The sequence below is a fragment of the Microtus ochrogaster genome, unplaced genomic scaffold (assembly GCF_000317375.1).
Source record: "Microtus ochrogaster isolate Prairie Vole_2 unplaced genomic scaffold, MicOch1.0 UNK1, whole genome shotgun sequence".
In the NCBI taxonomy this organism is placed as follows: domain Eukaryota; kingdom Metazoa; phylum Chordata; class Mammalia; order Rodentia; family Cricetidae; genus Microtus; species Microtus ochrogaster.
In genome coordinates, this window is record NW_004949099.1 from 25,206,848 (window position 1) to 25,228,718 (window position 21,871).

A 21,871-nucleotide genomic window follows, 5' to 3' on the forward strand; every position below is an offset into this window, starting at 1 on the left:
TCCTCCTCCATAACCCCCTGAATAAACATTCAACCTCACCCTGAAAAAAAAGAGGGTAGAAACATACATTCAGTAAAACAAAAATAACTCCAAATTTGTATCAACGTACCAACATCCAAAGCAAAATTTCTGAGATTGAAAGTTGTCTTTTTATCCTATATGCCTACATTCCCCTAAATGATAAGAAGCATCTATAACCCATCAAACTACCAAATCCACCTACATACCACCTCTTGGGAATGTGGGCATTGTTCTCTCTAGACTGCTAACTGATGCCTGTAAATAATATCATCTTTAAGGGTCCCTGAGAAATTTGAGATAATGGCCAAGTCCTGAGAAGACCAGTTTTAACCTTTGTTGATATACACATCACCTATCAAGATTCAGCAGGTCTCCTGTTATCAAACATGATCCATATAATTCCTGAAGAAATCCACAGCCTCTTATTTCCTGTGGAAACAAAAGCATAATCTCTTCTCCAAAGCAATACATTTTTTGACTTCTATTTTAAAGTTCACACATTCTCAAAATATCTAGGCTGGTTTATTTCAGCCATCTTCTTTTCAGTCCCATCTCTCACAGCAGCTGTCATTTGCTTATCAGCAATTTAAAAAATTCAAGGTCAATGTGGCAACAGACAAGATCGAGACTCCCTGGGTATTACCCCTCTGTATGTAGCTTATTCATATTTATTACTTTACTTTTTTCTTTAAAGACTATTATTTTTAAACTTTTTTCTATAACTCTCTACATTCTTTCTTAAGCCTATGTACATTTTTAAACACACTGTAACCTGTTTCAAGTTTTTGTTCCATCTGGATCTGTCTTTACTATGTATTTCTATCCTTTTCTGGCCACATGAATCTTTAAACTGCTAAGTGGCACAGCTATGACTTTCACAGTGGCTTTGGCAACTGGCTCTGCCTAATTCTCTTTTCCTTGAGAGCCAAGCCTGAAAATAAAGAACCCAGTCAAGGTTAGTGACCAGACTGCATTCAACCCCCAGCGCTCAGCTTTGGGTTGCCTGTGCCCTGCACTGTGGTAGGCTTTTTTTATTTAGTCCCATTTTTTTGTTCATACCTAAAGCTGCTCAAGGGCTCACTGTATGCAGAAACTCTTAAAAGAGCCCAGTCTTTTCTCTAAGCTTTCTCGGGCCCTGTGTGGATATTCAAGCATCACCTTTGTGTGACAAAATTAAGGATTTTGTTTTGTTTTCTCTTTGGGGCCTAACACTCATCTCCCAAATACATACACAGAGACTTATTTTTACTTATGAGTGTCCAGCCTTAGCTTGACTTGTTTCTAGCCAGCTTTTCTAACTTAATTTATCCCATTTCTCTCTAACTATGATTGCTTCTGGACCCACTCATTTTTACACCCAGGAATCCCATAAAAACCCAAAACCAGAAGCCAAAATATACATGCAAAGTAGAAAATAAAAAGCCCTGATATCACATTATGAAACGATGAACCTCCACATATGTCATTCTGTTCGTTTTCTGCTGGGCATGTGCCCTACCCTTAAGAAGAGTTGTTTCCTCAATAAGACTCATTTGGAGAAAAATGAATTTTAATTTGCCGGTGGTTATCAATTGGAGATAACTTCTCCATTAGTAATGGGAGCATTAATCTTTCTATTCTAAGACTCTATATAGTACAGATTCATGCAGGCCCTGTTCATGCTGCTCAGTCTCTGTGAGTTTATATATGTGCCAGTCTCATTGTGTTTAAAAGGACTTACTTGGTGTCCTCCATCCCTTCTAACTCTCAAGCTCTTTCGGCCTCTTATTCTGTATGTGTCCTGAATCCTGAGTGCAGGGATTTGATGTAGATATCTTGATTTAGGTTTAGTGTACCAAGATCTCTCACTCTCTTCATATTGTCTAGTTGTGGAATCACTAATTTGTTCCTATCCACTGCAAAAGGAAGCTTCTCCAATGATGGCTGAGCAAGGAACTGATCTATGAGTATAGGAGAATGTCCTTAGGAATCATTTTATTTCCAAATTTCTTTAGTAGAAGAGTAGTACTTGGTTTTACCCTAGATCCCTGGGCTATCGAGTAAAATGTGCTTGGTTCAAGTGGTATTAGGTGTATGTTGCATACCGAGGAGTAGGCCTTAAGTCAAATCAGATATTTGTTTGGTTATTTCTATAAGTTTTAAGTCACTACTGAATAAGCATATCTTGCAAGCAGGACATCATTGTAGATCAAAGGATTTGTAGCTGGGTTGGTGTTTGTTTCTTCTTTGTTAGCATGCACACCACCTTCCTGTACCAAGAACATCAGCCAATAGGTATGAAGGCTCTGGGTAGGTACCAGTTTGACTGCTCCGTGTTTGATAAGTTACAAAGTGTTGTTTTCAGGAATAAGTATTGCTATCAATTTGTGGAGAACAAACTATAACCTGGGCAACAACCTGGGTTTTTAGAGATTCCCATGGCATCCCTTTATCCAGCAATTCAATTAGATATAACACATTCCTGGTACCGAAAGATCCATTTGGTGACAAGATGTGTGCAGCTTGGCCTCTGTCTCCTCTGTTATTTGCAATTTCATTTAGATCACCTTCATATTTCTATATATTTTAGGAAGTTTCTACTATGTCAGATTTCCACACTACCCCTCAAATGGCCCTTAATTTTAGCTATATATCCCTGTATTCCCTACCTTGTCCTTCTTTTCACTCCTCCTTTCTGCTTGACCCTTCCTTCTAGTCCTCTTATCATCTATCTATAACTATTCTGTCCTATTTCCCTGTTCCAAGGAGATCTATCTATCCCCTGAGTCCCTTAATCTATACCTAACTTCTGTGGCTGTAGGGATTGTAGCTTGGTTGTTATAGACTTAACAGGACAGAATTAGAAAATTTATCCTGAGTGAGGTATCCTAGACCCAGAAAGACAAATATGGTATATATTTGCTTATACATGAATGTTAGCTACTAGGTCAACTATCAGCCAAGTGCAATCTGAAGTTTATGTTTTAAAAGGAAAGAAAGATTGGGCAGGGCAGCAGGGAATGTACATAACCACGGAGTCCTGATAAATATGTGGTCCTGTCTATCATGGTCTCAGCTCTGGTTCTGCAGGTGGTCCAAAGAAGTTTTCAGTCCTCTCAGTAAATTCAGGAATTTATCTGGTTCATAAATCATGGTTATTTCAGCTGGGCAGTGGTGGCATATGCCCTTAATCCCAGCATTTGGGAGGCAGAGGCAGGCAGATCTCTGTGAGTTTGAGGCCAACCTGGTCTACAGGAGGTAGTTTCAGGACAGCTAGGACTGTAACACAGAGAAACCCTCTCTCAAAAAAGTGAAAGAAAAAACAAAGAAAACAGAAAATATGGTCATAATCATTCCTTTTGCATGGTGCATCCTCACCATCACAAGTAATTGCCCTCATCTAGGTCCCAGGGGAAGCCTCTCTTGTGAGATTCTGCAATACAAATTAACTAGAGGCATAGGATAATAACTATTTCTTTGTCTTAAGCCTTGAAGAGGAATAAGATTAGTAAGACACACATTGTTTGAGTTATAAACATACCTGTTTACAGAAGGCAAAGTTGATGCAAGGTAGAGGTATGTAAAATGATACCCAAAATGCCAGGCTTTCTCCTGCTTCCATCGTCCTCATGCTTGCCAGAAAAAGTGTCACCTGAATGCCTGTTTTGTTCATCACTTAGTTGAATGCTAGGCAAATTAATTATTACTGTTAATTAGTTCTTTTCATGGAAAACATATGAAAATTGCCCATCACAGTTAACTCATATGTAAACTGAATTTTAATTCAGAAACATTCCCAAATAATATCAGAGATTTCTCCTAGCCTTTCTCATTTTATCATAAAGTTTTCTCAACACATAGATAAGCAGAAAGAATGGAAGCATCCTACCTCTCTTGGACCCTCTTGCCTATATTCTTGACCCAGCACTTGGCTGGTTTTGCTTCATGAGAGTCCATACCTCAAACCACAGTTTAGGATTTTGACAATAGAAGACTTGACCATGACATAGGGGTAGTTACAATAGAAGGAAGTGAGAAGCAGAGCAATAGTCCTGGCCTCAGAAAACTGTCCCAGACCAATGATCCTAAAGAGAGCACTTTCTGCTGGACAATTCAGACCTTCAAATCCATTCTTCTCAGATATCCATGAACAAAAGAGCCTAGATAGGAAGGGAAATGATACCCTTTCAAGGCTGCTGTGTTCCCTGAGGACAGGGAAGCAAGTGAAATACAAAGCCTTCCTGAAACCAAGGACTTATGTGCAGATGTAAATGTTTCTCAAGGATTTCTGAATTTGTGGATTATCCCTGACCTTGAATTAGTAATCTTTTTCTACTGAACAGATACTGAGGAGGAGAATGCAGTTATTTTTCTTTTCTTGCAGGCAGGCTGAGCTTTTGTGGGGTAATTTTCCTTTGAGGACTATGTATCCTTGATACAACAAGAACATTTGTTTTGGTTCCTGCTTTAATAAATTGTAGTTCTGCTTTAATGAACAAAACCAAATAATTTGTAATTGGCGCATTAATTATTTGCATGTTAATGCCTGTGTTCGAGTAACTTAATAAGCCATTGAAAAACATCCTCCTTCGCCATGTGCGTTACACTCTATTTAGTATACAACTCTTCTCAGGAATGGAGTCTGGGGGTTGGGGGGTATTTGAAGCAGGGGGGGGGTCCTCTCTGAGAATATAAATTAGACCTTTCATAACAAATCATGTCTCAGTAAAGAAAGGCGGTCATAATGAAATTTCACTTAAATGAAGTGTTAATGAGTGGACTTGTCTGCATAGGCTTTCTTAGGAGTCCCTAATGAAGGTAGTAGAGCCTCTGCAAACACACCTGGACTGAGGTGAATTCGATGACTATGAAACTATTTGGTAAATTTCTCTGTACTTGAGAATGATCATGGCCACTTCCAGGAAGTCTAGGTACCCAAGTTCTGCATCCTCTCATCAAAATCAGAAATATACATGGGTACCAAGTAACCATGTTTTTCAAAGAACCCAAATGATCTGGCTCCAGTATGTAAAAAAGTTGTTTCAAAGATGAAACACTAGCCTAGGATATTATTCCCCTATTCATTTGATACCCTTGAATTCAAATAAAAGCAACCAGGCCGGTAGAAAAATAAAAAATACCATAATTTTCCTCCAACAATACACTATTGTAGGTCATGCTTTTCCTTTGTCTTTTTCATTTTTATATTCTAAACCAATGATATAGTATGCATTTGTAGAATACCATGTGATGTCTCAGTAATATATATGTATGTACACACACACACACACACACACACAAATATATTCCAATTAGGATAAGTGGGGAGGGTAATATAGCTCAATAGTAAATTGCCTACATAGCATGCACAAGACTGTGAACCATAGTCTAATGATCAGAAAACAAAGGCAACAAACAAAATCATGAAAATATAAAACAAAAACAAAAAAAGGGTAAGCTTTTTCGTGCGTATGTACTGGTAACTTTACTGTTGCTGTGATTTAAAAATACCATGATGAAAGACAGCTTATAAATTGAGGTATTTGTTTTGGCTGACAGTCCCAGAGGGGAAGAGTCCATAGTGGCAGAGGAGGCATGCAATAGTAAGCTGGATTTGCAAGCTGAGAGATCACATTCTGCATGTACATACCAGAAGTAGATTAAATTTAAAGAGAGTGAGGTTATGAACTCTCAAATTCCACAGATGTACAAATTCAAGACTTCTTCTTCTAAAAGTCCCATAACCCCCAAAACAGCACCACCGACTAGAGACCATGTGCTCAAATACCCTAGCCTATTGGGGACATTTTTCATTCAAGCTATGGCCTCGCCTAATTCTTCATTTTCGTGAAAACATTCAAGACCCTTCCTTCAAAGAGTGACGGTTACAAAACAGAGAAATACACAGAGAAATGAGGGCATCAGGGGAGCAGATGGGAGTGTGCCACAGTGAATGCTGCTATTTGGTACAACCAATATGAACTAATTAAACGCTCCTTCCACTTTAAAACCTATAGTACATTTTCCTAATCTAATCACCTCATGTGCAGAACATTCAAGAACTATTGGCTGCTGTCCAACTGAGACATAATATTCAGGAATCAGCCATTTCCCCACCCATCTCTCTTCTGCTCTCTCCCCATCTTCTAGTAATGAATACTTTATTATAGGCTCTGTGGTATCAGCTGTTTTAGGTCCCAAATAGTGAAGGTAAGCCACCTATATGTTCCTCTAAACATCTTGAAAGAGCAAGGAGGGAGGCATTTACGTTAAATGGTACTGGAAATTTTGGAACTCCAACCAGAGTTATTACATGTTCCCAAGACAACTAGTGTCCCTTCTTGGGATTCTTACTTATTATTTATCATTAATAAAAAGAATTTCAGAATAGACTCCAAGAGAAGCTCCAGGACAATTTCATTGGAGATTAAAAGGAAAACACAGGCCAGGCAAGTTGTAAACCTTGGCAGCTTCTTAGGGGATGACAATTGATGAGAAGATAAACAACTTTGTCTTTTGAGTTAAGCCAGGCACTTAGTGGGGAGGCAAATCTTAAAGAAAGTGTAGGGATGACCAAAGTACCAGAGAAAGCTAGGCTCTGGGCAGCATCCAAAATGAAGAGATAGAAGAGAAGAAAAAGAGAGAATTATGCTGTTTTGAATGAGGACACAGAAAAATAGACAGACCAAATAAAATTTCTTGTAAGCTTGTAGGAACTTTGCTAGGGGTGGAAATTTTGAGAAGAAAAAGTAAATCATCCCATTAAAGAGATAATTATTCCATTTTTTTTTTCTTGTATCATTGCTGAAGGTTAAGGTGATCTCTTGGACAGGTTGTTGACCTATCTAGCACCATTAACTCTGAAGAAAGGAAAGAGAAAAGACTGTCTCAACTTGATAAGCCAGACTTTGTTGACTCCCAATGGGAGGACTTACCCTTTCTAAGGAGTGGATGGGGAGCTAGGAAACATGTGGGGGAGGGGAATGGGAAGAGAGGATGGGAAACTGTGGTTGATATGTAAAATAAATAAAAAATTTTAAAAAAGAGAGAGGAAAGAAACAACAGTATGCTTCTAACTGGATGTAGATTCTCTTCTCTACTATAACAAAAGCACAACACAAAATTAGAGTAGTTAAATCAGCATGACAGTGGCTTTAACATATACTGGCCACCGAGTCGGGAAACAGGAGGAGACATTTCAGGTCTTAAAGCTAACATTGATTTGATAGTAAAGAAACTGTTTGGCTAATTGCAGACTATTTTCTGCAGGGCTAGCGTAGAAAAGAAGATGGTTTGGATTCTGGAAGTAAGTGTAGAAAAGGCAGAGTAGATATAAGGGATGGGTCGGAGGCTGACAAAACCTTGGACTCAACATAGTGAAAGCCAGCATGGTACATTCCCCCAGTGAGTTAAATACTTCTGGGTAATTTTTTGAAATAGCTCTGACCAGAATCGTTCTCTGTATGGAAGAAAGCTGTGTTCTCTAGGGAGAACAGGAAGCAGGAGCCATTGTCACTGTATAGATGAGAGCATCTTGTTTCTTCTTGCCATTTGGCCATTGGAATTGCCCTGTATTTCTTGGTGCTATAGAAATAACCCCCGGAAATCTTTTGATAGCAGTAAAATTTGAAAGCTCAGAACAAGGTTCAGATTGCTGCTCTCCTCAGTGCCCTCTTTCTGGAACCCTGAGCCTCACCGTGCTCTTGTGTGATGGGAACCAGTGTTTGAAGCTTTGTAAGGTTGCTGTGAACATTACACAAAGTGAAAAAGGAAAGCCCAGGTCACTGTGTCTGCATCTTCATAGGGCTGGGTGCAGCATGGTGTCTATGATGAACCAGTTCCCCCAGGTAAGTTATTTAGGATTACTGTAGATGGAAGAATTAGTCTGTGGTACCCTGACTATTGTGAGGAAAGACATTGACAGACGACAAACTGGAAGATTTTCCCACAAGTTCTTTGGAAACCAAGTGGAAAGGAAAGTGTCCTTCAATATGTTATTCAAAGTAGGTCAAATGCTGAGACAGGAAATCTAACCAGAACCCACGCTCTACTTTCTAATGGCAAAATCAATTCTGTTTTCACCAGTGACAAAGATGTCAGAAGATTTTGCAATTGCCTAGTAATATACAAGACAATGGATCTCTCAGTCCCCAAAACTGATTTTTTTTGGAGGAAAAATAATTATTGATCATGAATCTTGAGCTTTTGTGTCTTTAAATTTCATTTGTAGCTAGAAGGTGTAACGGTATTCTGAATAATAAAAAAGAATAGGCAATTATGAAATAATTGGTATAGTGCTAGTACATATTTATTGTACTTTAAGAATACACTTTTGGGGAGATAGCTTAGTGGGTGCTTGCTACAAAGGCATGGTGACCTGGCTTCAATCCCCGCAACCCACAAACTCCATACATTTATTTTCTGCCTTGAGTAAACATGCCCTGCCTTCCACCCACATATATTATACATACAATAATGATAAACAAAATTAAATTTAAAAATACTCTAGTAGTTACTGTTTATACATCCAAGTAAGCACAGCTATAATATTTTCATGCCATCCTTTATAAAAGAGAGTTCTTCTTTTATGAAAAAAAAAATGTAACTGAGGACTGGAGATATGTGTCAGGGTTTAAGAGTGTGCAGTGTTCTTTCAAAAGACCTGAATTTGGTTCTCAAAACTTGCATCAGGCAGCCTGCAGCCACCTGTAACTCAGCACCAGAGTAATTCAGTGCTTCTGGTCTCTCTGTGAGAACTCACATGGACATATCCACACACATATGAACATAAATAAAAAATAAACTTAAGTATATATTTTAAAGTATAATTGAATTCAACCCCTGTTCTTTAAATTACATTTTATCCCTGTCTTGGTGGGAGATTTTGCTTATTTTTTGCCATAAGCACACAGTTTAGTAAAAATGTGTTCAACTTTATGACTGGTGTCAGTTTGTATAGGGAATCACTTAGCTGTTAGACATCTAGGATCCATCCAACTTTTTACTGCTGCACAGTGTAGACTTGAATGACTTTTAATAACATAACAAGGTAAGAAAAATTTGCCCCATTATATTCCAACAATCTTGTCATGCCTTTTGATTTTATGGACATGACAGGTGAAGGTGCTGTCTCTTGGATTCGAATGAACATTTCTTGCATTTGGAGTGGTATCAGCCATGTCTGTGGGTTGTCCCCATTTCAATTCTTTTCTGTCTTTTTTGTTGGTAGTGGTTTTGTTTGTTTTCTTTATTTTACATGTATGTGTGACATAGAACTGTGTGCATATTTAAGGTGATTACTTGCAAATAGATATGCATGTATGCATGTACACACACATGGGTACAGAGTCTGTATAGAGAGCAGAGGTCGAGTCAGGAATAGTCCTCAATTGCTCTGCTACAGCATTCACAGAGGCAGTTTCTCAGTCAGACACAGAGGTAACTGATACAGCTAGGCTCACTAGCCAGCTTGCTCTTAGGATCCTTTTTTTTATTGAAAAAAAAATTTCCACCTTCTCCCAGCCTCCCATTTCCCTCCCCCTCCTCCCATTCCTTTCCCCCTCCCCCCACTACTCTCCCACTCCCTCTCCAGTCCAAAGAGCAGTCTGGGTTCCCTGCTCTTAGGATCCTTTATCTCTACATTCTGAGGTTGGAATTACAGGTAGGCTGCCATCCTACACAACATTTCCTTGGGTTTCGGTGAATTCAGTTTCTTCTGGTTTTCATGTTTGTGTGGCAATCACTTTAACCACTGAGCTATCTTCTCAACCCATTTGCTTATTTTTTCAAGGAATTGTCTATGCCAGTCTTTTGCATATTGTCTCAAGTAAAAACTGCATATGCCCTCTGTCACCTGAAAACACTATTTTCTGTTGGGGTCTTTAAATGCTAAGTGTTCAGATATCTAAGGTAATATGATTTGTGGTAAAAACAGGCAAGGAACACACATTATTAAAATATTTGTATATTAAACACAATATTGCAGACCACCTTTTCAAGAAGAGGACATGAAGATAACTGAGGCTTGCTAGTTGCCATTCCATCTTCATGTTCAGTGAGAGACTCTGTCTCAAGGAAGTAAGGTGAAGAGGGACATAGCAGGACACCAGATATAATCCTCTGGCATCTGCACACACATTCACAATTTAATGTAACTACATGCACATGTATAAACAGCATACAGATACACAAACAGGTGAGCACATACAGACCCATATGCATGCACAAATATCTGTTGTGACAGTTAAATGTAATACTATGTACGGTACATGTGACAATGACTATATCTGAAGCATTGTGATTTTACATTTACTGAGAGCTAGATTTCTCAGGTTGTCTGAAGACTGTTGTCTTGTTACCTGCGTGGGATTTAATAAGGGTATAAACCTGAATGATCTCTATATCAGTTAGCTTCTGGGCTTGGTGTATTCTGAGACATTCTAGGTTCCTCTGTCCCTGACAAAGAAGTGAACCATAGCTCCTTACGTGGTATAGGGATAGAGATAGCATGTTAAGGAAATGAAAGAAGTGTGGCAGCAGATCTGTGGGTGGAGGCACACAAATACTTTGGAAGTGGAGATTTCCCTATAAGAGAGCACAGACTAACAATGGGGACCTGAGCCAGAGCAAGGACAACACATAACAGTTAAAATGGCCTTCTGAAAAAGAAATGGAGCCATGCGTTGCCTTTATAACCTTTACTTGAAAAAGAGAAAATATATCTATTTATATATTTACTTATATTGTGTATGGGGGACTCATGTGAAAGTCAGAGGACAACTTTTGAGAGTCTTTCCACCACGTGGGTCACAAGGTTCAAAGTCAGGTCACTGGGCTTGGCAGGGAGCCCTTTACCTTTACTGATGCAGTTTGGACCCAATTACATATCATGGATTTCTCCTGGCATGCTCTATCTGTTAAATATAGTTCTATACAAGGAATGGATCAGAGTCAGAGGAACACCTGCTGCGATTTCAGTTCTCATGTCACAGAACAAAGAACTGAACCAAGGATACTTGAATTGTGATAGAAATAGCAGCAGTTCATTAAAGCATCCAAAGACATTCCCAATAACACAAGTGAACTGGTGAGTCAGGACAGGTAGAAAAATCAAAAGCTCTATGCCAGCCGAGTTCTGATCTTTCATAGATCATTACATAGCCACTGCCTACTCGGGAAGATGGTTCATATTTTTCTGGCATACTCTGATTGTTAAATGAAGTTAAGGTGCGAAGAGGTTTTAAATTGTTCTAGCAAATGGATCCTATCTTAGATAAATCTTGATTTCTCTTTTTCCACCTCTATTGTCCTGACACAGCTCTTTTATAGTAATAATAATAATAATTTTCATTATTATTTTTCAGTAATTTCATAGGTGAATAGAAGACATTTTTATTATTTTCTTCCCCCATTTTATCATCCAACTCCTCTTGAATTCCCAGCACATCCTCTTCTCAACTTCATATCATCTTGTATTTTATTTAAAACAAAAATTCACTGAATCTATGGTACTAGCAATAAGCACATGGATGTGGGGTCATTAACTGAAGCATGGGCAATCTACCAAGGATAACACCCCTTCAGAAAAATGACTCTCCCTCCCCTAGTCGTTTCCAATTACCAGTAGCTCCACAGGTAAGGTCTATAAACAATTTCAAGTATGCATGACTCATTAATATATAAATCTTTATCCAGAGATATGTTCATATGTTAATGAGGTGTAGGTCACTTTTGGATACTCTAAGAGTATCTCTGCATCCATCACAGTGACTGGTTTTTGTAGATTAACCTGAAGATTTTTGATCCCTCTTTGGCCACCTCTTTTATTTTAGAATGTTTTGTGCAAAGTCTTCTGGAACCTTACTTTACACTCAACTCTTTAGCCACATTGTTAACATGGTGCTTGGCAAATACTAGATTCTCGGTCCATGCAACTTCTGAGAAAGTAGATGAAGTTCTCAGGATAGCTTCAGGAACTCAACTGGGGAAGGACAGATTTCCAGGGAGATGCCTGGTTCTCAGGTCTCAGTGTGACTAATTAGAAGAACCTACCTCCATCCCTGTCCAAAGTCACAATGATAATATGCAAGTTAGCACATTGCCAAATCTAACTGGCTGTAGAGAGCATGCTTGTCTTTCAAACACTTGGGAGGCTGAACATTGTAGTAGAGCCACCTCTTCCTGTTGTTACTAGAAATTTGGGTAAATCCTGGCAGAGTACCACATATTATTGGGGAAATTGAGGTTCCCCACTTGGGATTCTAAGTCACATTAATAAAAGAATTTAAGAACAGACTTGAAAGGAAATATGGACAATTATGCAATTACGTTTGAGCTTGAAAGAGAACCAAAAGCAAGCAAGCTAAAAATCTTGGCAGCTGCCTGGAGGAGGGAGATAGAAAAGAGAGTGAGGGAATGCTTTGCTTTTGAGTTAGGCATGAAGATCAACCACGTGACAGGTGAGCAGTCACATGATTGAAAGGAGAACATTAAAGAAAGTAAAGAGTGCCTTAGGAAAGAAATAAAAAGGAAAAGGGGGGAGTTATGCTTTTCTCATAAATTCAGAAAATTAGGCAGACTACAGAGCTTCATGCATGCTACTGCTCTAAAATACAGGAGTTCTGGGAAGGAAAACTGTATTAATAAGATAATTGTTCTTTTTATCTCTTTAGCATGGCTTAAGGTGCATCTACCTTCCTGAGTTAAGGGGTGATCCCTTAGCTAGGTGGTTCAGTGTCTCCACTGGAACAATTAATTACTATTTTTTTTTCTTTTTGAAGCCAAGTTGGGGTTTATTAAGTAGAATTTAGCATAGTTTTAAGCATGGGGTATTAATAGAAAGAGAGAGTTTAGGAAGAGAATAGACATACTGAGAGCATGGGTATGACTTCTCAAGGGAGCATCATGTTTTCATGTTCTAGCTGTTGATGTGGGATTTCCTTCTGTATGCTGTGATTATGTTTATTATCATTGGTTAATAAATAAACTTTTTGGCCTATGGCAGGGGAGAATATAGTCAGGCTAGAAGAGATATAGAGAGAGAATAGGCAGGTCAGAGAGACACCATGTAGCAGGCAAAGTAGAATGACACTGGAAAGTCTTAGTGGTAGGTCATGGTCTCGTGGTGATGCATAGATTAATAAAAATTGGTTAATTTAAGATATATGAGCTAACTAGGAATATGCTTGAGCAGTTGGCCAAACAGAGTTGTAATTAACAAAGTTTCTGTGTGATTATATTTGGATCCGCGTGGCCGGAAACAAATGAGCAGTCTCCATTTACAAAATGGCACCCACTGTCTGGAACATGGATCCACATAATACTTTGCTGTGGGACAGTGGTCTGTACCCTGTCACTGGAATTTTCAATAAACACTTATTGGCCAGTAGCAGGCAGGAAGTAGAGGTGGGCAACAAGAATTCTGGGAAGAGGGACATTTCAGTCTGTAGTCATCATCAAGACACAGAGGAAGCAAGATGTGACTGCCTCGCCCAAAAAGGTACCAAGACACGTAGCTAACACAGACAAGAATTATTTGCAAATATAAGTTATAAGAGTTAATAAGAAGCCTGAGCTAATAGGCCAATCAATTTATAATTAATGTAGACCTCTGTATATTTCTTTGGGCCTTAATGACTACAGGACCTGATAGGACAGAAACCTCTGTCAACAATACCTACAAAAAACCTTACAAATAAAAGACAATGTCTTGACCCACATAAACGGAAGCCAGAGCCAGCTTCTTGGTAGTTGCATTTTTTTTTTTTTTTCAGATAGGCATGTTTGCTGGCAGTGAACAGAGGTGTAACTCCTTTAAGATAAGGCTTCCAGGCAGGGAGGGAACACAGAAAACTGTAGAGCTCAATAAAAATAAATAAATAAATAAATAAATAAATAAACAAACAAACAAATAAATAAAAGATAAGATAAGGCTTCCTGACTCTGCATTAGCAGCAAAAGCTGTGTGGCTTCTTTAAGAAATAGCGGCTTCCTGAAGTGGTGAAAATCTCCATTCTTGGTACATGGCCACCTGGGCTTAGCTAACAAATTAACTCTTTCTCCCTTTGAGGTGAAAATCGTATTTTTGCAGCAATATCCCCAAGGTCGCGTTTTTACCAGTGTGCTGACATTAGGAAGGTGGGCATCAATGGTGAGGAAATGGGCTGAGGAGACTTTATAGGAGGCCTCAGAGAAGTGCTTCCTCTTCATCAACATGTGACGGTGCACCCAGAAGGTATCATGGCAACTCAGGAACCAAGCCTGCACCACATACTCCCAGCATCTCAACCTTGGGATTCCTGGTGTTCCTCCTCCTGAGAGATCTATTACTATGATTAGCCGGCTACCCCGTGATGGCATTTGGTAATAGGAGTCAAATGAACTGAGACAGTAGCCAATCAATGCTAGTCATCTCACCTACTGGTTTTATGTTAAACACTTCAATTGAAAATAATTTTACTGACATTTAGCAGTGCTTCTAGCTTTTAAAGAGGTGTCTCTGAAGAAGGAAGGTAGGATAGTATAAGCTAGGGTTGCTGCACACACTAGAGAAAGAGAGCAGAGCCTTGTCTTGCTGTTCACTGCTTCACTGTCATGAGTAATGATTTTGCTCTTTAATTTTACCCTTCTGCCTTGAGAACAAGTGCTGGGGAGTGAAAATATTTGCCAAGTTAAGATGCCTACTTTCAAACTCAGATCTCAACTCCAAGAAGCCATAATAACTTTTTAATTTTTGACTAGGAGGGAAATTGCTTGCTAGGATTGAAAGGAGCCATTAGAGAACAGTTAGTTGAGCACTTCGCTTCACAAAAGGGAAGAGCAATAACAGCTATTTGCAAAATTTGAGGTCGAAAGAAAAACATGCTTCTTCTTTAATCGAAATCTTGGCCGGGCATCAACGTAGGAGGCCTGAAAACCAAAAGGGAGGGGAAGGATTTATAAGCTACCTGGACATGGAAAACAAAAGGTCAGGCTGAAGTGCACAGTGAAATAGGAAGGACACATGACGAATGGAGCTAGGCAGAGTGCTTCCTGTCCAACTGACTTAGATGTTTGATTCCTCTATGTCTCTCTTATGAGTGAGAACCATATTGGAGACTCCAGAGTAAGGGTACTCTTGAGATGAAACCAGCAGGACACACACTGAGGACGGCTGATAGACGGCATTGGGTAGCACATCTGACTTCTCACAGCTGCTCTGTCGTCACCTCCATGGAGTCATGGAGTCTTCACTCTAGTTCTCAGTCATGGGCACAGTATTATATTAACCAGTTTCCAAAACTATATTAAAATACTGGGGAAAATTAACTTAAAGTAAAAAGGCTTACTTTCATCTTATGATTTTAGATGTTTTGGTTTCTGACTAAGTAGATACACTAAAATTTTGATGTGGGTGCTATGTCAGAGGTCAAATGGAAGAATAAAGTCATTTTTTTTTATCATGGGTTAGGGAGCAAAAGAGAAAGAGGGAGGCACAAAGGTCCTTCAGCTCTCAAGTCATGTTCTTGATGTCTTAAGGAGGCGCACCTCCCTTTCCAGAAGGTCCCACAACCTAATCATTCTGCCATCTCTCAAAAGCACCACTCTGGGAACAAACCTTTAACAAAGGGGCTTTTAGAAGTTTTTCAGGATTCAAACTATAGCATCTAATTATGCACATCAATTCATTGGGTTTTGTTTTTCCAATTGCAATTTGTATTTTTATGTATTTTAAGCATTTAACACTGTTTTGCTCAGTTGTAAGCTTGCCGAGAGCAGTGGCTGAGTCTCTGTCTCCATGGATAGGAGACAGTTGATAATAATGGCCAAATATCAGGGTGCTGAGGAGCATGCATTGTGATGACTGGGGACATGAGGGCACAAAATAAATCTTCCCACAGAGATAGACCAGCTTTGCACATAGTTCACCTACACAAGAAGTTCTATTGTCTGGGTCAAGAATGATACCTACTCTTCCTAAGAGCAGTGTTTATATAATATTAGAATATAACAGCAAATTATTTTTCCAGGGGTAGGCTTATGCCCTGTTCTCTCTCTATTACTGTCTCTGTCTCTGACTGTCTTTCTGTCTCTGTGTCTCTGTCTCCCCCTCTCTCTCACACACACACAGAGAGAGAGAGAGGAGAGAGACAGACAGACAGACAGACAGACAGACAGACAGACAGACTTTCACTATATAACCAAAGCATTGAATTTACAATCCTTGTGCTTTGGTGTTGTGAAGTTTTTAGTGGAAAAAAAAAATATGTAAAGAAACATTTATTCACCCAGGGTTGAATTGAGGCAGGAAAGCATAAAGAAGAACTAAATTTTTTTTACAAGTTTGGGGTGTATACGCACCCCTCTCCAAATGACACATGCAACATCCTATTTGCAACCAGGGACACCCACAAATACCAGGCTTCATACTTACATTCTTTAAAACTTGTAAGTAGTTCCTCCACACTAACAAACATCAGACACAGATTTTCGTTAGTTATACTCCAGTTATGTCTAGATTTTAAGGTTAGTGTGGGAAATCTGGCAAAGACTGGTTTTAGAAGCACGTACCATAAAGCGAACTTTGTCTCTCTAAGAAAAGTTTTAGGAACACTTCCTTGCTTAACATGTCGATGTATAACTGAGCATGCAAATGCATCACAGGAGAAGACTTGTATAGTGAGCAAAAGTGTGCATGATACAATTCTACCAATTAAAACAAAAGCATCCACCTTATGTCCCTTAGCAAACAAATTACCACTTCCCTTGAACCCCATAAAAATAAGCCCCAAATGATAATTAGGACCATTGAGTATTGTCACTCAGGTGACCTGCTGCAACTCTTGGCTCTTTTTGACCTCTAATTTCATTTTGTTTTAAATAAACTTACCTTGATACTTTGTAAATCTGTGTGACTGTTTATTTTAATCATTTGAATAAAATTCCAAAACCCTGGAAACATCTGATCCACTGGTAGCAGAGAGAAAAAAAAACACTCACAGAATACAGAAAGGGTTCCATACAAGTCCAGCTTGAACTCATGAGTTTGCTAAGATTGACTTACAGGAGCACGAATGATTCAAAAGTAGCTTATACCACAAACAGACCTCATCCACAGAATGGGTGATGACCCACAAAAACCTGAACCATTGAAATGTCACAATGTTGGCGTCAATTTTCTACCTCTATATTCTCTAGCACCCTCTAGACCAGTGGTTCTCAGCTTGCAGGTCATAACCCCTTCAGGGGTCAAGTGATTCTTTCACAGGGGTCTCATATTAGATATTCTGCATATTAAATATATGAGTCATAACATTAGCAAAATTACAAATATAAAGTAGCAATTAAAATAATTTATAGTTGGAGATCACTTCAACATAAGAAAACTTTATTAAAGGGTTGCAGCATTGGGAAGGTTGAGAACCACTTCTCTAGACCATATGCAACAAGAACGGAATCATATGTAGCAGGACAGAGAAGGAGACAGAGACAGAGATGAACTGAAACCTCAGGTAAGGGTCAGGTGGTCCTCCCCCTCCCATTAAGAGGGACTATAGACAGCCTCACCATCATGAGCAGAGTCACAGGCATTGATATACTCATATATCCACTAATGTACAGTTTTGCTTAGTTCATGACCCATGTAGTCTGTGGACTAAAACAGACTCTTGACTTTTTGATGGCTGTGGCTATGCTTCACTAGTGTTATAGTATAGAATGGAATACTACTAGGCAGAGAAATGTCATTATCTCCTATATTAGGAATCAATCCAGTTGGATCCCATTTATACTAAAAGATATTTTAAATCCTTTGTGTCACGCTGTGGGACATGTTTTTTTTTTTTCTTATCAGGTTGTACTTCTATCCATGACACTTAAGAGGCACCAAATAATGTCACATATTGAAAAGGGGAGGAGTTTAGTGAACTTCTTAAGATCATACTAAGTAATGAAATTTCAAAAGTTTCTAAATTCCTATAAGACAAAAGCTTGTAAATGGAAACTGGTCATTTGTTTCCCAACCACACAGACCCAAATAATCACACAAAAACTATGTAAATTACAACACTGTTTTGCCAACAGCTCAAGCATATTTCTAGATAGCTCCTATATTTTAAATTAACCCATTTCTATTAATCTATGTATTTCCACAAAGCTGTGGCCTAGCAGCAAGATTTTCTGGTGTCTTTCTCATTCAGCAATTACATAGCATCTCTCTGATTCTGCCTACTCTCTCTCTATATCTCTTCTGGCCTGGCTGGAGTATATTCTGCCTTGCCATAGGACAAAGAAGGTTTTTTTATTAACTAATGGTAATAAAACATATTCACAGCATATAGAGGGGAATCCCACATCACCTCCCCTTTTCTATCTAAATGAAAAGAAATATTTTTAACTTTAACATAGTAAAATTACATATAACAAAACAGGTATCAAGTAAGAATTATAGCTACAATATTTCTTTGTGGGTGTAAAGCTTCATATCTAATTTATCTTTTATTGTAAGTAAGGAAAACTATAACTATCTGTCTTCAACTCCTCAAAGACCCTAGAAGGATATAATGTTACCTAAGTAAACAATAAGTACATTGTAAGCAACCTCTAAACTGTAACACTGACAGAGACATCTAGCTGCCTGGAAAGTCACCCCAACTTCTTTTGTAACTATTGGGGCATCTATCTTCAGCCTACAGGCCCATAGTATCTGGCAGACTTTTCCATGAAGCAGAAAATTTAAAGGACGGTTTAGCTTATATTGGCAGTTTGTCAGTCTCTTTCTTCTGTGTCCTACAGAATGTCAGGCAGTTTCTTCCGTGAAGCAGAAACCCTGAAGCAACATCCCATGTTTTGGAAAGTTCAGCAGTCACTTTTCTGTGGGTCCTGCATATCCAGTTTATACAGCATACCATTAAGCAATTCAGGCAAGAGCAGTTTTTGCCCAAATGGCAAGAAAACTCCATAAGGAGTCTCTTCAATGCCCATCTTCCTCTTGAAGTAACTGGTGCTGCCAGGAGCAGTTATGTGTCACTGCTGGGAAAAGTCTAATTTCTTAAAACATTTTAAAATGCCATTTTCTGCAGGTTTTGAAGTGTTGAAGTTTATCTATCTAACTGAAATATATCTCTGTATATCTAGAAATGACTATTAATCTGTATTTCTTATTTATACATTACATTTTTAAATGAGCTGCATAAACATTAATACCTTAAACAAAAGTAGAAATATACATATAACAAAACTGACCTTAAATTTGTATCAATAAACCAAAATCCATACCAATGTATTCATTTCTATATCATATCCCCCTTCCTATTTTTTTTAAATAGAAATTTACTGTGACCATTAAATATCTATAACTAAACCTTTTAAAATGAAAACAACACTTATAAACAATCATTTTGGGAATTGGGGTATAATTTTTTCCAAAGTGCTTCCTGCTGTTTGTTGTGCAAAGTCTTTTTAGGATTCATAGAGCCCTATCTATATTAGCCTGGAAGAAATCCATAGATTCTCATCTTTTCCAAAGTAACATATCCTTAGACTCAAATTTTGAAGCCAAGATACCTTTAATCTATATAGGTTGGTTTAGCTTAGCAGCCCTCAGAATCAAATGTCTCTCTGCAGTCAAAAATATTAAATAAAATACAATAATATATACAATCTAGATTCTCTGTGTATTTTCCACCTTTACATAGCTTCTTTTACTCTATTACTTTTTAATATTTATTATCTTTACTCCTTTAATCTATATCTGTCTGTACTTTCATATTACTTAAAACCATTTACTTCTTTATATAACTTTCTATACTTTTCCCCCTCTCTCTGCCAAGCCTACATACATTCTAAAGCATACTGTGTCTTATTTAGAGATATATCTTTGTCTGAATCTATCTTGATTGCATATCTGTAATCATTTTCTGACCAGGAACTCCTTCATTTTTTAAATGCTAAGCTGGCATGACTAGGACCAACTCCATGGCCTTGCCTGTTGGTGCTACCCAAATAACATAATGAAGGTATGTTCACTTGCCTCTGCTAACCATGTTTATAGCCTTAGCTCCAGAAATGCAGCAGATCTATGTCACCATTAAGCAGTTAGCAGCAAGCTGCTAACAAACTCCATTTAAATTTAGGACCTCCCCAGAAAGCCATGCTCCGGATTGGTACAGTTTGCTGAACTAAAAAATATTCATAAATGAAGCCACTTTTCAGGTATATTCGTGGAAACATTAGGAAGGCAGACTAAAGTAAAGCTGGTCAATCTCTGCTAAAAGCCTCAGATGCTGTCCATTAGTATTTTGAGGCTTTGGATAAGGAGTTAGATGTCTGGTTGTATGCCACAAAGAATTTAATTGTCACAAAAATGTCATGCCAGGTACAGGAGAAGGGAATAGGTGGCGCTTGAATGGACTAAGAATGGCCAAAGATAATTTGTCTCTGGATTGGCAACATTCCACAGTATCCATAATCACTGAAGTTCTAATCAGCTACTCAGCCTTATAGAAGGTGGAGCAGAAGGTGCAGCTCCTAGGAACTTCTGTTCACAGAGAGATATAAACATTCAGACTATTTACTTTATTTCTATCTTCCTCTATCAGAGGCACAAGAAACATTTAACACTCAAACATTCATTGTCCTTATTGCTGAAGGCAATGAGTATGGTAAAGTGTCCTGCCAAGGTAAGCTCTGACTTCCTGCTACCTCTGATTATAAGTAGTCATCATATTGGGGTTTATCTAATGCATGCTTATTGGCCATCTGTCTTATGTCAGGCATCTCTCTGTAAGGTAAAGACTCAACCAGTAAAAAACCATCATGAGGCAGTGGAAGCAAATACAGATGACACCCATGATAAATAATAAGTAGTGAATGCTCATATAAGGAAATTATCACAAATAGGAAGTGAAGACTGTCCTCCTTGCAGAAGTGGCCCTGGAACTGACAGAGCTAGGGTAAAGCTAGAGAATAAACAATCCATTGGAGGGACAGAAAGACATGGATATTGGCCAGTGTTGAAGGAAATTAAGGACTGTACCTAATCAGACAAGCATGAGGACCTAAATTCTGAGCCCAGAATGGATATAACAAAGCTAAACATAATGTCAAATACTTGTAATCCCAGTGCTTGGGGAGGTGACTATAGAAAAAAAAACCTGTATTTCAGTGGCCATTAAGTCAAGTTACTTGGTGAGTTTCTAGTTCAGGAAGAGATCCTATCTCAAAAACAAAAATAGATGGAGAGGGATAGAAAATACAGAAAGTCAACCTCTGGTGTCCACATGCACATATACACATGTGTACAAACAAATACACCCAAGATTATATACTACACTCTACACACACACACAAACACACACACACACACACATACACACACACACCTTAAAAGAAAGAGCATGAAAGAAGAGCCTCTAGACCTATTATAGGGCTTTATGCTATAGGACAAACCTGCAGGACACATGTGTAGGCCAGAATTGGGGTGGGAGAGCAAAATGAAGATGATAGTAATGATGATGATGAAGGTGAAGAAAACACAGTGGTGACGGTGAAAGTGATAGTGACTATACTGTCATTTTTTCTGCTGTGACAAAATGACACAGCCAACGGTAGCTTCTAAAGGGTTTATTTTTAATTATGCTTCCAGCAGGAGAGTCCCTCAAGGCAGGAAGGAGTGGCATGGTGACGGAAAAGGAAGGTGGCTAATCACATTTAATCCACACAGGGAGGATGGTAAAAGAGGAGGAGGAGATCAGAAAGTAGGTAGTGCTGGCATATTAACCCATAGAACCTGCCCCACCCAACCCATGATGTATTTCCTCTATCAAAGCTGAACCTCTTAAAAAGTTCCCAAGAGACTTGAACCTAGAGTGGCTCCCAGGAGCCCAAGGCGATG

At 38.6% G+C, this 21,871-nt stretch overlaps 1 protein-coding gene across 4 annotated transcripts in view; it reads left to right on the forward strand.

Annotated features, from left to right (window-relative positions):
• Grm7 (glutamate metabotropic receptor 7) overlaps positions 1–21,871 on the forward strand; it is a 905,362-nt gene that overhangs the window by 681,015 nt on the left and 202,476 nt on the right. The window lies entirely within an intron of this gene.